The 14573-nt window shown below is 43.0% G+C and overlaps 1 protein-coding gene across 3 annotated transcripts in view; it reads left to right on the top strand.

Annotated features, from left to right (window-relative positions):
* The window catches only part of cabin1 (calcineurin binding protein 1), a 528604-nt gene that overhangs the window by 21401 nt on the left and 492630 nt on the right, over positions 1-14573 (top strand). The gene's annotated exons all lie outside the window — the stretch shown is intronic.

The raw sequence follows: 14573 nt of genomic DNA, 5'->3' as shown, positions 1-14573 counted from the left end.
ACGCAAAATGGATGCAGAAGTGAGGGGTATATTGGATGGCAAATGGTGGGATGGAAGATGAGATAAAGGGGATAAAATGGATAGCAAGAAGAGGAAGAAATAGGAAGGGTGGAGAAAGAAGTTGTCTGAATGAATACAAGCAGGTCAAGGAAGAAGAAAGAATGAATGTGTGAACAAAAGAATGATAATGAAAGGGAGAGGAAAGATGGATAAATATATGGTAATGAAAGGAGGAGGGAAAGAGTAGAAGCTGGGAACAGTGCTTTGTAAGTTCTTCCTGTCAGTTGAATTGCCCTCAGTTGGAGGCAAGTATCTTTAACAAATCTTTGTAGTTTCATGCTTAATACAAACTCTACACAGTCCAGTTTGAAAGAGTGTGTCTGTACTCACTTTGCAGCATTCCAGTGTCTGGTGAGCTCTTTTGACTTCAGTTCTTAAGCAGAGTTTGCAAAGCACTCTTTCATGAATACACTGCCTTTTAATGACTTTTGGAGGTGAAACTCTGTTGTTTCTAACTAGAACTAGCTTTTATTGTGCAAAGACTTTTGCCTGTTGCTACAGCATTTTCTGTAGTGAGACGTTTTTTGTTCTGTTTCAGCATTCTATACCTGATGACTTATGTTTTTTCTAAATTCATGGATTGTGGGGTGTTGGCAAGGTCAGCATTCATTGCCCTTGAGAAGGTGGTGGTGAGCTGCCGCCTTGGGCTTTTGCAGTCTGAGTTGTGAAGGTACTCCCAAATTGCTGCTAGGTTCTAGTGACGATGAAGGAATGGTGATACTGTTCCAAGTCAGGATCGTCTGTGATTTGGGGAGGAACTTGTAGGTGGTGGTGTTCACATTTACCTGCTGCCCTTGTCCTTCTATGTGGTAGAGATCACAGGTTTTGAAGGTGCTGTTGAAGCAGCCTTGGGTGGGTTGCTGCATTGTACCTTATACAGCAGCAACAATGTGTCAGTGGTGGAGGGAGTGGATGTTTATGGTGGTGGATGTGATGCTTATCAAGTGGGCAGCTTTGCACTGGATGGTGTGGAGTTTCTTCAGTGTTGTTGGAGCTGCATTCATCCAGGTAAATGGCAAGATGATCCATCATACTCCTGACTTGTGCCTTTTGGGGAGCCAGGCTGTGAGTTACTCGCTGAGGAACTCCCAGCCTCTGACCTGCTCTAATTATTTTACTTTGCTGGTCCAGTTAAGTTTCTGGTCAGTGGTGAGCCGCAATATGTTGATAGTGGGGGATTTGGCGTTGGTAATGCTGTTGAATGTGGAGGGGAGGTGGTTAGACCCAGTAATGGATATGGTTATTGCCTGCCACTTGTGTGGTGAGCATGTTACGTACTGAACTGAAAGGTTCATCTTTTATTAGAGGAGTTGCTTTATGGAATGATAAAGTGCAGACCATTAGGCTTGTCATGCCAGTGCCAGCCCCTGAAGAGCTATACAGTTAGTCCTAATCCTCTGCTCTTTCCCCATACTCTTGCAAAATATTTACCTTCAAATACTTATCCAATTCCTTTTTTGAAAAATACCATTGAATCTGCTTCCACCACCCCTTCAGACAATGCATTCAAGATCAGAACAACTCGCAGGGTAAGATTTATTTCTTCATGTACCAATTAACTAAATCTGTACTTTTTAGATGCTGGCCCTTCTGCCAGTGGAAACAGTTTCTCCTAATTTACACTACCAAAAATTTTCATAATTTTGAACACCTCTATCAAATTTCCCCTTTAACGTCTCAGCTCTAAGGTGAACAACCCTAGCTTCTTCAACCTCTCCATGTAACTAGAACACAAGTAATAGGATCAGGAGTAGACCATATGGCCTGTTGAGCTATTCAATACAATCATGGCTGATCTCTGGCTTCAGTTTATCCCAGCCTTAAATGTATTTAACGATGGAGCATCTGCAACCCTCTGGTTGACAATTCTAAAGATTCATAACCCTTTAAGTGAAGTAATACCTCTTCGCAGTCCTAATTGATCAACCACCCCCCTAAGACTGTGCCCCTGTGATTTAGATTCCCCAACCAGCAGAAACAATCTCTGTGTCTACCTTTCAGAATCTTGTATGTTTCAATGAGATCGCTTCTCATTCTTCTGAACTCCAAAGAATATAGGACCATTTTTCTCAGTCTCTCATCCTTGGTTCCTGGATGAAAGGGTAATCCTATTTAGTGGGCTTTTTTGTACTGCCTCCAATGCAAGTATATCCTTCCTTTAAACATGGAGACCAAAACTGGACACGGTATTCCAGATGTGGTCTTACCAAAAGCATGTACAATTGTAGCAAGACTTCTTTATTGCTGTACTCCAATACCCTTGCAATAAAGGCCAACATGCCATTTGCCATCCTAATTGCTTATTGTACCTGCATGCTAACTTTCTGTATTCCTTTTATGAGTACACACAAGTCTCCCTGAACATCAACAATTACAAGTTTCACACCGTTCAAAAAAAATTCTGCTTTTCTATTCTTATGGTCAAAGTGAATAACCTCACACTTCCCTACATTATACTCCATCTGCATTTTGTTGCCCACTCACTTAACCTATTCATATCGCTTTGCAGCCTCTGTTCGCTCCCCACAGCTTACCTTCTCATTGAGCTTTGTATTGTCAGCAAACTTAGATACATTACTCTCTGTCTCTTCATCTAAGCCGTGAATGTAGATTGTAAATAGCTGAGGCCCCTACATTGATCCTTGCGGCACTCCACTAGTCACAGCCTGTCAACTTGAAAATGCCCTGTTTATCCCTACTCTTTGCTTCCTGTCCATTAACCAATCCTCTATCCATGCTAATATATTACCCCCAACTCCATGAGCTCTTATCTTGCCTATTAAGCTTTTGTGTGGCACCTTATTGAATGCTTTATAGAAACCCAGGTACACTACATCTGCTGGTTCCCCTTTATCTACCCTACTTGTTACATCCTCAAAAAATTGCTAATAAATCTGTCAAACAGGATTTCCCTTCTGTAAAACCATGTTGACTTGTTCTAATCATACTATGCTTTTTGAAATGCATTGTTAAGACTTCCTTAATAGATTCCAGCATTTTTCCAATGACTGATGTCAAGATAACTGGCCTGTAGTTCCCTGTTTTCTTTCTCCCTCCTTTCTTGAAAAGCAGTGTTGCTTTTGCCAACTTCCAATTTAGTGGGACTGTTCCCAAATCTAAGGAATTTTGGAAAATCATAGCCAGCACATCCACTATCTCTGCAGCTGTCTCTCTTAGGACCATGAGGTGTAGGCCATCAAGCCCTGGGAATTTGTCAGATTTTAGTTCCTTAATTTTCTCTGGCACTTTTTCTATACTGATATTAATTACCTTAATTTCCTTACTCTTTTTAGCCCCTAGGTTACCCTCTATTTCTGGTATGCAACTTGAGTCTTCTATTGTGAAGACGGACACAAAGTATTTGTTCAACACCTGTGCAATTTCCTCATTCCCCATGATAATTTCTCCTACTCTGCTTCTAGGAGATCAACATTTACTTTAGCTACTCTCTTCCTTTTTATGTACTTGTGAAAGCTCTTACAATGTGTTTTTATATTCCTGGCTAATATACTCAGTCCATTTTTCCCCTTTTTATCAACTTTTTGGCCAGCCTTTGTTGGTTTCTAAAACACTCCCAATCTTCAGATTTACTACTGTTATTTTCAACATTATAAGCCTCTCTTTTTAATCCTTAACTTAGTGAGTGATCCACGGATGGGTCTTTCTTGCTGAGTTTTTGTTTATTAATGGAATGTATTTTTGTTGAACATTTTGAATTGTTTCTTTTAATGTTTCCCACTGTTTATTTATCACCATATCTTTGTCTATTTTCCCAAGCAACCTCAGCTTCTCTCCCCTCATACCTGTGTAATTGGCTTTGTTTAAGCTTAAGATTCTTGTTTGCAATGGAGTATGTCACTTTCAATCTTAATATGGAATTCAATGGGATTATGATCATTATTTCTCAGCAGATCTTTTACTATGATGTTACTAATTAACGTAAGAGCATAAGAAATAGGTGCAGCAGTAGGCCATTCAGCCCTTCAAGCCTTCCCCGCCATTCATTGAGATCATGGCTGATCTTCTAATTCAACACCATTTTTCTGCACCATCCTTGTATCCCCTAATGTTTTTAATATGTAGAAACATATCAATCCCAGTCTTGAACATACTCAATGACTGAACCTTCACACCCTCTGAGAGAGAGAATTCCAAAGATTCACCACCCTCTGAGTGAAGAAATTCCTCCTCGTTCTCAGTCCTAAATGACCTGCCCCTTATTCTGAGACTGTGTCCCCAAGTTCTAGACACCCTAGCCAGGGGAAACATCCTTCCTGCATCCACCCTGTCGAGCCTGTAAGAATTATGTATGTTTGAATGAGATCACACCTCATTCTTCTAAATTCCAGAGAATAAAGACCCAGTTTATTTAATTGCTCCTCATAGAACAATCCATCCATCCCAGGAATTAATTTAGTGAAACTTTGTTGTACTCCCTCTATGGCAAGTATATCTTTCCTTGGGTAAGGAGACTAAAACTACACACACTACTCTAGGTGAGGTCTCAGCAAAGCTTTCTAAAATTGCAATAAGACACCTTTACTCCTCTACTCAAATCCTCTTGTAATAAAATGTACCATTTGCCTTCTTGATTACTTTCTGTACCTGCATGTTAGATTTCAGTGGACAAGGACACTCAAGTACCTTTGAAGTTCAACATTTCCTGGCCTCTCACCGTTTAAGAAATACTCTGTGGGCAGAGTTTTCTGCCTGCCGGGTGGGCAGGCCTGACCCAATCTCTGGCGGGCGGGGAGCCGATCCCCACTGGAGAAGCGGGCCCCGCTGCCGTTTTACATGGAGTGACGTCTGGCGGGAAGCGCTGTGCACGTCCTGTGCGGGTGGGGGGGGGAGATTCCCCAAAAGCGATAGTGCGCTCTTTCGCGCATGCGCATGAAAGAGTGCACATCTCCCTGAGGCAAAGTGCTGCTTCAGGGAGATCGCTGACACTTATAAAAATATGACAAAAAAAATTCCCTAACATGTCCCCCTCATGTGACAATGTCACATGAGATGGGACATGTTCATAATTTACATAATAAGTTTATTAAACTTTTTAAAACCCTACATGTAACCTCATCCCGCTGGTGGATGAGTTTTCATGTTTTTTCTATTGCCCATTGGGGCTCCTGGCCTGCCCGCCAACCTTCAGGTTGGCCGGGCAGGTCCTTTAATTGTTTCAATGATCCTGTCAATGGCCTCAATTGGTCATTGACAGGTCGGCTGGCCTGCAGCAAAATCAGCTGCGGGCCCGCCTTCCTGAAAATTTAAATGGGATGCGATGACGTCGGGGGTTCCGCCCGCCCCCTGCTCGCCGACGGCAAAATTCTGCCTTGTATTTCTGTTTTTCCTACCAAAGTCGATAACCTCTCATTTCTCCACATTGTATTCCATCTGTCAAATTTTTGCCCACTTGCTTAGCCTATCCAAATCCCCTTGAAGAGTCTTTGCATCCTCCTCATACCTCCACTTGCCATCTGCAAACTTGGAAATGTTACCTTTAACCCTCACGTCCAAATCATTGATGTAGATTGTTAATAGCTGAGGCCCAAGCACTGATCCTTGTGCTATCCTACTAGTCACAGCCTGACAACATGAAAATGACCCCATTTATTCCTACTCTTCATTTTCTGTTAACCAGTTCTCAATCCATGTCAGTATATTCTCCCCAATTTCATGTGCTCTAATTTTGTTTACCAGCCTCTTGTGGGCACCTTATCAAAAGCTTTCTGAAAATCTAAAAATATCACATCCACAGGTTCTCTGTTATCTATTCTGCTGGTTACATCCTCAATAAACTCCAACAGGTTTGTTAAACCTTTTATAACCCATGCTGACTCTGCCCAATCCTAGCATTAATTTCGAAGTGTCCTGTTATCTTTCTTTATTATAGGTTCTAGCATTTTCCCTACTACTGATGTCGGGCTAACGGGTCTGTAGGTCCCTATTTTCTCTCCCCCTCCTTTCTTAAATAGATGGGTTACAGTTGCAGGCTTATTCAGCACATTGTTGCGAGGTTATGCCCCTTTTATTTCTGAAAATATGATTTTTCAACTTTCAACTGCCTGGAAATTTTGTAATTTGAACTGAGACAGAGCAAACTGCTTAAAAATGCAAGGCCACATTCCAAGGTGAAGGTGAGAAACCAACAAATCACCCTCGGGAATGTGAAGAGAGAGACATTTCCTATAATCCAGACACTCATCAAAACTCATGACTATCTAAGGAAGAGACATTAAAAATGCAAAGTACTGGATATTGAAACAATGGCTGCCGCAGACACACACACCCAAAACTTCTTGGAAATACACAAGGGTAAAGTCTTTCAAGGCAAGGATGCTAGCTACTAGAGAGATTGCAAGTGACAGAGATGGTTTTAAAAAGTCTTCAGCAGAGGAAACAAGCTGAGGGCTGCTAACGCTCTCTCTTTTGGAATAAGTGTGTCGCCTGGTTTGAGAAGCCAACTCTACCCGAAACCTATCAGTGAACCGAGATCTCGTAATAATTCCAGTATCTTCTACATCTGACTGCATCCAAGAAACCAGCTAACCTAAAATCTATACCTCAAGGACAATCAAAGCATACTTAACTGTATATTCTTTTACCTTTTTTTAATTGTACTCTAACTCCCCTTATTTCTGATACTGTGGGTGTGTGTGTGCGCCTGGGCCTGAATGATTGCCTCATTACACAATACTAGATCTTAGATTGCCTTTTCCCTAGTCATTCCATATCCTATTGCTGTAGGAAGTGGTCATGAAAACATTCTTCAAAATCTTCAAGACCACCCTTGTCAATTTTATTGTCCCAATCTATATGAAGGTTAAAGTCCCTCACAATTATTCCATTGCCTTTGTCGTAAGCTCCAATAATTTATTGTTTAATGCTCTATCTAATGGTATCACGACTGTTAGAGGGCCAATAAACTACTTCAACCAGTGTCTTCTGACTCTTGCTATTCCTAACCTCCACCCATTCTGATTCTATTTCATGATCTTCTGAACCCAGATCCTTTCTCACTAATGTCTTTTTGTCACCCTTTACTATCAGGGCTACCCCTCCACCTTTTCCATTCTGTTTATCTTTCTGAAATATCGTGTACCCGGAATATTTATTTCCCAAACTTCACCTTGCAACCTTGTCTCTGTAACGGCAATTAGATCTAAACCATTTATCTCTATTTGTGCCACTAGTTAACCTGTCTTATTGCAGGTGCTTTGCACGTTCTGATAAAGAGCCTTTTTATTATTATTCCCTGCTTGGACCTTACTTAATGATGCTTAATTACTGTTAACCTCTTTGTCCCATCCCACTCTGCTTGTCTTTACCCACATTTCTACACTGTTTTGTTACCTTGACTTTATCTTTGGGTTTCTAAATCTCTGTTCACCCTAACCCTCCCCTCCTCACCATCCCCCCAACTTCCTCGTTAGTTTAAAGCCCAATCCACAGTCCTAGTAATATGATTGGCCAGGAAACTGGTCGCAGCTCTGTTTAAGTGGGTCATCCCAACAGACTAGCTCCCTCTTCCCTGAGTACTGATGCCAGTGCCAGTGTATCATAACCCCTCCCACTGCACCACTCTTTGAGCCACGTGTTTAATTCTCTAATCTGCTTGATCCTATGCTAATTGGTGCATGGCTGAGATGATTACTTTTGTTGGTTTTGAGTGGTTTCTTGCACACAACTGTTATAGGAACAGACTGTTCAGTCAGGAGATGAATGAGATAAAGTCAAAACAAGCTTATTAAGTTCAGTAAAATTATGACAAACTGGGATGGTGATTTACAGTTTAACACAGATTATACTACCTGTGTCAAGATTGTAGAGTGTGCTAATGGTTTGACTTGCAGTTTTAGTCTTCGTGTCTCTCCCTCTCTCTCCCTTGTGCCTTGTCTTGTTCTGTTCCTGGAGGTTTTCTCCCTGCGTACAAAGACAATTCAAGGCCGCTCTTTTCCTGGCTCTTATCAAATTAATCCCTTCTTCACTCCAATCCTCTTCAGCCCAGTTTGAGAGAATATTTTTCCTGACCAACCAAGTATCTTTCATGTGAGCATCACACCATTACAGAATGTTTTTCACATCTACAAGTTAATGACATCCCTTAATTCAGTGTTCCAAGGTCTTACCTCTAGAGGGGCCTAGACTTTCCAATCCCGTGTCTGTACATACATAAGCAGCCTCACAGACAGGCTCAAGGCTTTAGCTTTTTGTTGGGAGTAAGTTCTTTTAAATGTTGATATAATTTTCCCATGGTCCCACTATTGGCATCTTTTCTGTACTGTGTCTTAATTCTAAGTTTTCCCACTTTACTATACTACCAAGACAAGTTCCTAATAAGGTTAGATGTTAGTTTCTAATAATAAAGTTAGATTTTATCGACTAGTATTCTAGTTAGTAACCAGATAATCTTGCACCTTTGTTCTGTGTTTTAATTTGGACCCTAGTTCCTCAAACGTACTCATCAGAACTTCATTCCTGGTTCTACTTGTGTCACTGGTTCCCATGTGGACCATGACAACTGCACCCCCCGCCCCACCCACTCCAAATTTATCTCCAGTCCTGAGGAGATGTCATTAACCCTGGCACCAGGCAGGCAACACATAGAGTTCCTGGCCGAGGATGCAGAGAACAGTATCTATCCCCCTAACTATATTGTCCCTTTTCACTACCGTATTCCTTTTCGCTCTCCCCGCTTGAATAACATCTTGCTGTATTGTGCCATGGTCAGTTCTCATCCACATTGCTGTCCTTCTCATTCTCACAGGTAGTAAACGCCTCATACCTGATGGTCAAATTCAGGGGCTGAGGATCTTCCATCGCTACATGCTGGTTCCCCACACCTGCCCGACTCTGTCACACCCTCCTGTCCCTGACCATAGACCAACTCTAAAGTTCTGTCTAACCTTACCATCCCCGCTTTCATTTTGCTAAATCGCCATTGCATCCACTCTAAGGCTTTGATATCTGTCCTAAAGTGTGGTGCCCAGAATTGGGCATAATTTTCCAGCTGAGACTTAACCAGTGTTTTATCAAGCTTTAGCATATCTTCTTTGCTTTTGTACTGCGTGCTTGTATATATGAAATAAAGGGTTCCATTGGCTTTAAGTCTTCCCAACTTGTCCTGGCATTTTTATAAGCTTGTGCATGTGCAATCCCAGATCTCTCGCTCCCTGCTTCCTTTTTTAAAATTGTACCATTTTGTTGGTTTATATTGCCTTTGCTTGTGCTTCCTACCAAAATAAGTTACTGCTTACTTCTCTCTGCTAAATTTCATCTGCCATTTGTCTGCCTGTTCACCAGCCTGCCTGTCTTCCTGAAGTCTGTTACTATCCTCTTCCTCACTGTTACTATGTTTACAAGTGTTGTGCCATTTACAAACATCGTGGTCTTAACACTGAATCCTGGGGTCAACACTGCACACTTCCATCTGAAAAACAACCGTTCTGTTTTTTGCTTCTTAGCCAATCTGGAATTCATGGAGTCACAATTCCTATAATTCCATTGGTTTCAATTTTGCTAACAAGCCAGTCGGAGGGAGGAGCACCGGAGCAGTGACCTCAGGGCACAGAGTAACTGAAGCCAAAACTGAAAAAGTGACGTCACAGGAAAGCTGTGACCTGATTGGTTGGTAGGAAATCTGCACCAAATATGAAAAAAAAAACTGCAAAGCTAATTAATAAATTAATTATCTAAGTAGAGATGGCTGGGCAGGTGATGTGCTGTAGCTGTATGATGTGGGAGCTGGCAGATCCCATTGTGAGCCGCAGTGACCACATCTGCAGCAAGTGTTGGTTGCTGGAGGAACTCCAGCTCAGAATTGATGAGCTAGAGTCCGAGCTCCGGACGCTGCGGCACGTCCGGGAGGGGGAGAGTTACCTGGATGCTTTGTATTAGGAGGCGGTCACACCCGGTAGATTAAGTACCTCAAGTCCGGTCAATGGTCAGGGTCAGCAGGGTGTGACTGCAAGTGAGGCAGGTAGAGGGATCCTGTGTTCAGGAACAGAGGAGCCTCAGCTCTTGACCTTGTCCAACAGGTACGAGGTACTTGCTCCCTGTGTGGATGAGGAAGAGGGCTGTAGGGAGGATGAGCCAGCTGACCACGGCACCATGGCACAGGAGGCCATTCGAGAGGGGGGAGCAAAAAGACAAGTAGTAGTTGTAGAGGATTCTAAAATTAGGGGAATTGATAGCTTCCTTTGTAAGCAGGATTGAGAGTCCCGCATGGTATGTTTCCTGCCCGGTGCCAGGGTGAGGGACATCTCTGACCGGCTTGAAGGGATATTGGAGAGGGAGGGGGAGGATCCATTTGTTGTGATCCATGTCGGGACAAATAACATAGGTAAGATTAGGAAAGAGGACCTGTTTGGGAATTATCAGGAACTAGGAACTAAATTAAAGAACAGGTCCTCAAGGGTTATAATCTCCGGATTACTACCCGAGCCACGTGAAAATTGGCATAGGGACGCGAGAATAAGGGAAGTAAACACGTGGCTAAAGGAGTGGTGCGGGAAAGAGGAGTTCTATTTTGTGGGGCACTGGCATCAGTATTGGAACAGGAGGGATCTGTACCGTTGGGACTGTCTCCACCTGAACCGATCTGGGACCAATGTTCTAGCGAAAAGGGTAAATGGGAGGGTGGGGTGGGGGTGGTAAAACTCCAAGAAGCATGACTAATGGGAAACAAAGTAGCAGGTTAGCATGGATTCAACTTCATGGAAAATTATGAAAAAACTGAAAAGAAAGGAGAGCCCAGGAGAGGCTATTAAAGTCTTCAGAACACAAAATAGGACAGAGTGTTTGGAAAGGGCTAGGAATCTAACTTCAAGCACATCAAATAAAGGGATGACAATGAGAAAGGGGACAGGAAATACAGGACTGAAGGTGTTGTATCTGAATGCACGCAGTATACGAAATAAGGTAAATGAGCTTGTGGCGCAGATTGAAATTGGCAGGTATGATGTGGTGGGCATCACGGAGACATGGCTGCAAGGGGATCAGGACTGGGAGCTAAATATCCAAGGATATACATCCTATCGAAAAGATAGGCAGGTTGGCAGAGGGGGTGGGATTGCTTTGTTAGTAAGAAATGAAATTAAATCGATAACGAGAAATGACGTAGGGTCAGATGATGTAGAATCTTTGTGGGTAGAGTTGAGGAACCGCAAAGGTAAAAAAACCATAATGGGAGTTATGTACAGGCCTCCGAACAGTAGTCAGGATGTGGGGCACAAGATACACCAGGAGATAGAAAAGGTGTGTAAGAAAGGCAAGGTTACAGTGATCATGGGGGATTTCAATATGCAGGTAGACTGGGAAAATCAGGTTGATAGTGGATCCCAAGAAAAGGAATTTGTGGAATGTCTATGAGATGGTTTTTTGGAGCAGCTTGTGGTGGAGCCCACTAGGGAACAGGCAATTCTAGATTTAGTGATGTGTAATGAGGCAGATTTGATAAGGGAGCTTAAGGTGAAGGAACCCTTAGGAGGAAGTGACCATAATATGATAGAATTTACCCTGCAATTTGAGAGGAAAAAGCTGGAATCAGATGTAATGGTATTACAGTTAAATAAAGGTAACTACAGAGGCATGAGGGAGGAGCTGGCCAGAATTGACTGGGAGATGAGCCTAGCAGGAAAGACAATGGAACAGCAATGGCAGGAGTTTCTGGGAGTAATTTGGGAGACACAGCAAAAATTCATCCCTAGGAAGAAGAAGCATACTAAAGGGAGGACGAGGCAACCATGGCTGACAAGGGAAGTCAGGTACAGCATAAAATCCAAAGAGAAAGCATACAATGCGGCGAAGAGTGGTGGGAAGCCAGGAGATTGGGAAGCCTACAAAGACCAACAGAGGACAACTAAAAAAGAAATAAGGAGGGAGAAGATTAAATATGAGGGTAAACTAGCCAGTAATATAAAAGAAGACTGCAAGAGTTTTTTTAGATATATAAAGGGTAAGAGAGAGGCAAAAGTGGACATTGGGCCGCTGGAAAATGACACTGGAGAAGTAGTAGTGGGGAACAAAGAAATGGCGGAGGAACTGAATAGGTACTTTGCGTCAGTCTTCACAGTGGAAGACACGAGTGACATCCCCAAAGTTCAAGAGAGTCGGCGGGGGGGGCAGAGGTGAGTATGGTGGCCATACCAAGGAGAAGGTGCTAGGAAAACTGAAAGGTCTGAAGGTGGATAAATCACCTGGACCAGATGGATTACACCCCAGAGTTCTGAAGGAGATAGCTGAAGAGATAGTGGAGGCGTTAGTGGTGATCTTTCAGGAATCACTGGAGTCAGGGAGGGTCCCAGAGGACTGGAAAATCGCTAATGTAACACCCTGTTTAAGAAGGGAGTGGGGCAAAAGACGGGAAATTACAGGCCGATTAGCCTGACCTCGGTCGTTGGTAAGATTTTAGAGTCCATTATGAAGGATGAGATTTCAGAATACTTGGAAGTGCATGGTAAAATAGGGCAAAGTCAGCATGGTTTCATCAAGGGGAGGGTCATGCCTGACAAATCTGTTAGAATTCTTTGAGGAGGTAACGAGTAGGTTAGACAAAGGAGAGCCAATGGATGTTATCTACTTGGACTTCCAGAAGGTCTTTGACAAGGTGCCGTACAGGAGGCTGCTCAGTAAGATAAGAGCCCATGGTGTTAGAGGCAAGGTATTCGCATGGATAGCAGATTGGCTGTCTGGCAGGAGGCAGAGAGCGGGGATAAGGGGGTCCTTCCCAGGATGGCGGCCGGTGACTAGTGGAGTTCCGCAGGAGTCAGTGTTGGGACCACAACTTTTCACTTTATACATTAATGATCTAGATGAAGGAACTGAGGGCATCCTGGCTAAGTTTGCAGATGATACAAAGATAGGTGGAGGGACAGGTAGTATTGAGGAGGCGGGGAGGCTGCAGAAGGATTTGGACAGGTTAGGAGAATGGGCAAAGAAGTGGCAGATGGAATACAACGTGGGGAAGTGTGAGGTCATGCACTTTGGTAGGAAGAATAGAGGCATGGACTATTTTCTAAATGGGGAGAGAATTCAGAAATCTGGAGTGAAAAGGGACTTGGGAGTCCTAGTCCAGGATTCTCTTAAGGTTAACTTGCAGGTTGAGTCGGTAGTTAGGAAGGCAAATGCAATGTTGGCATTTATTTCGAGAGGACTAGAATATAAAAGCAGGGATGTGCTGCTGAGGCTTTATAAGGCTCTGGTCAGACCACATTTAGAATATTGTGAGCAATTTTGGGCCCCGTATCTCAGGAAGGATGTGCTGGCCCTGGAGAGGGTCCAGAGGAGGTTCACGAGAATGATCCCAGGAACGAAAGGCTTAACATATGAGGAACATTTGAGGACTCTGGGTCTATACTCGATGGAGTTTAGACGGTTGAGGGGGGATCTGATTGCAACTTACAGAATACTGAAAGGCCTGGATAGAGTGGACGTGGGGGAGATGTTTCCATTAGTAGGAGAGACTAGGACCCGAGGGCACAGCCTCAGAGTAAAGGGAAGACCTTTTGGAACAGAGATGAGGATAAACTTCTTTAGCCAGAGAGTGGTGAATCTATGGAATTCATTGCCACAGAAGGCTGTGGAGGCCAGGTCATTGAGTGTATTTAAGACTGAGATAGATAGGTTCTTGATTGGTAAGGGGATCAAAGGTTACGGGGAGAAGGCGGGAGAATGGGGTTGAGAAACTTATCAGCCATGATTGAATGGCAGAGCAGACTCAATGGGCCGATTGGCCTAGTTTCTGCTCCTATGTCTTATGGTCTAAGCCTATTATATGGTACTTTGTCAAATGCCTTTTGAAAGTCTACTTCCACGACTTCAGCTGCACGACCTTCATCAAAGAACTCCGTCAAATTAACCAAATACAATTTGCCTTTAACATCCACGGTGACTTTCATTTTATTAACGCTGCGTTCCTCGTGCCAGTTAATTGTGTCCCAAATTATTGTCTTTAAATGTTTGCTCACCGTCAATGTTAGCTGACTGGGCTATAGTTACTAGGTTTATCCCTCTCCCATTTTTCCAATCCTCTAGTTTTCTGACAGCATTCACATGTCTAAAGAGGATTGGAAGATTGTGGTCAGAGCCTCCACAATTTCTACCCCTTACTTTCCTCAGCAGACTAGCATGCATCCCATTTAAACTGTGTGCCTTTATACTTTGAGCATTACCACCCTTTCAGGTAACTCTATCTATTTTTGTTCTATCCTATCCAATATTGCATCCTCCTTTCCTGTGATATTGGTGGCATTGTTACTGAAGCCTGATGTACATTTAGTACCTCAACCATGTCTGTCTCTCCAAAGAGTTCCTTTTTTGGTCTTTATTGGCCCCACCCTTTCTTTAAGTACCCTTTTACTATTTATATTTTTTTAAAAGGCAACACAAAAGTCTTTTATGTTGCATGCTAATCTATTCTCTCATACTCACTTTGCCCTTATTTTCTTCTTCAGTTTTCCCCCGTACTTTCTGTAACTGGCTCGGTTCTGTACTGAATTATCAAGCAAGCCTTTAAC

The sequence above is a fragment of the Cetorhinus maximus genome, chromosome 12, assembly GCF_964194155.1.
Source record: "Cetorhinus maximus chromosome 12, sCetMax3.hap1.1, whole genome shotgun sequence".
Classification (NCBI taxonomy): Eukaryota; Metazoa; Chordata; class Chondrichthyes; order Lamniformes; family Cetorhinidae; genus Cetorhinus; species Cetorhinus maximus.
This window is presented reverse-complemented; position numbering and strand designations above follow the sequence as displayed.